This window comes from Staurois parvus, unplaced genomic scaffold (assembly GCF_062004578.1).
Source record: "Staurois parvus isolate SC_StPar_1 unplaced genomic scaffold, SC_StPar_1.0 ptg000636l, whole genome shotgun sequence".
In the NCBI taxonomy this organism is placed as follows: domain Eukaryota; kingdom Metazoa; phylum Chordata; class Amphibia; order Anura; family Ranidae; genus Staurois; species Staurois parvus.
The window spans coordinates 5000775-5002825 of record NW_028318432.1 but is presented as its reverse complement, the minus strand read 5'-3'; the positions used below and the strand labels follow the sequence as shown (position 1 = coordinate 5002825).

Below are 2051 nucleotides of genomic sequence, written 5' to 3'. Positions count from 1 at the left end.
CCTGTATCTGGTTACATTGTACCTCAGCCAGGTGTCAGTGCTGTCAGTCTGATACAATGTTACAGAAGAGGAGGGCGGTGCTGTATGCTGTGGGCGGGTCATACAGATCCCAGTGTGATGAATCTCTCCGGGAGGGGGAATCTTGTGCTCAGCCTTCTGATTCTTGGTGCCGCCTCCAGCTCTCAGCTGTGGGCAGTGTATGGATGCGGAGCCCCGGCACAGTACACACAGCAGAGCATATCTACAGATGACATACATGGAGAACAATCAGCACGGCAGAAGTCTCTGTGGCGCAATCGGTTAGCGCGTTCGGCTGTTAACCGAAAGGTTGGTGGTTCGAGCCCACCCAGGGACGTATGGCTTTTAATATCTAAAAATCTTACTTTTGAAAAATTCAAAAACGTTTTTTTTTTCTTTCATTCTCTGTTTTTTTCTAACTGGCCTTCATAACAGATCTTAAAGGCATAGTCCACCTTTTTGCAAAAAATTTATACATGCACACACATTGATTTTAAAATTGAGATACATGTGTAGGCTAGGTTCACACCTATGCAGTTTGCGGTTGGTCCATTTCTGCATTGCGTTTTGTGGTGCGTTTTGTGTTTTTGCACCTGCGTTTTTGCCTCATTTTTGATGCGTTTTGTGGTTTGTTTTATTTATTTATTGCTTGTCGCTAGACAGATTTAAAATGCATCAAAACGCATCAAAACGCATCAAAAACACACTACATGCTTTTCTGATCGTTAAGTCCCCATTAAGTCACACTGGTGCGATTTGGCATGTGATTTGCATGCCATACGACTTCCAAATCGCATGGCAAGTCACACTCTATTGTCCGCTGTTAAAGCGGTCATATCGGTGCGGTTATGACTTGGTCGAAGCCACATCGAATTCTAATGCCCCGTACACACGATGAGAATATCGGACGAACAATCGGCCGTTTTTTTTCGCCTGCTAGTCTCACATCGAAAGGGAAAAGGTTACTAAAGATACGAAAATCTCCTATGAAAGAAGAGAAATTCGAAAGTGATGTCATGTATTGCGTTGTATTTGTATTGTATTTTTAGACGACTACTGTACTGATTAAAGGAAAATCGTGCAATCTGGTGTCGTACGAGAAAATGTTTGCGCTTGTCCCTTCGGTTATTGTCATACGAATTGTGATCGGCTCTCGGAAGCTGTGTACTGAAGATCCGATTATCGGACGATCGGTCCTTGTATGAAAATTTTCGGACGATTTTCTTATAGTGTGTACGAGGCATAGGCTAGGTTCACACCTATGCAGGTTGCATTTCAGCCATTTATACATTGCATTTTGTGTTTTTGCACCTGCGTTTTTGCCAAGTTTTTGATGCATTTTGCATTTTTCTTTTTCTTTTTTAAAATTTTTCTTGTTGCTAGGCAGATTTAAAACACAGAATGCAAACAAAAATGCATAAAAAATGCAGCAATAACGCAATACATGCTTTTCTGCAGCATTTCCATTGACATCTATAGAACCAAAAACAAAACTTTTTGCATTCAAAAAAGTCCCCGACCCTTTCCAAAAAACGCACTGGGTGAAGACGCAGAGATGTGATGTGTTCCATAGGAAATCATGTTAAATGGATTGGACTGCGTTTCTGCAAAATGCAGAAAATGCTTAGGTGCAGGGGCAGACTTACAACTCAAGGGGCCCCTGGGCAATAGGGGATCAAGGGGCCCCTGTGTCCTTGCCCAAACTCAAAAAAGCCTATGAAAAAGTTACCAGGGGCATCTCATGGGGCCCCCTACTGACCCCGGGCCCTTGGGCAGTGCCTGAGTTTCCAAATGGTCAGTCCGCCCCTGCTTAGGTGTGAACACTTAGCGTAATGTATGACATGGTTGAGCAGGTGATGCTCATGGGGGGGTAGCTGTGGACTCTCACCATGTTTCATGTTACAAGCTAAATTTCAGTGTAACATAAAACATGGTATAAAGGTGGACGTAGCTTTTGGGGCTTATTCACACGGGCAGAAGAAACACTACATTTGGACATGTATTTTCTGCAGGAAAGAAAGGTTCTTGCTGGC

The 2051-nt window shown here is 43.3% G+C and overlaps 1 non-coding gene across 1 annotated transcript; it reads left to right on the top strand.

The window, feature by feature from the left end:
• The first annotated feature begins 281 nt into the window (after positions 1-281).
• TRNAN-GUU (transfer RNA asparagine (anticodon GUU)) lies at positions 282-355 on the top strand. Its single transcript has one exon. It is a non-coding gene; the product is annotated as a tRNA-Asn (tRNA).
• Positions 356-2051: the final 1696 nt, after the last annotated feature.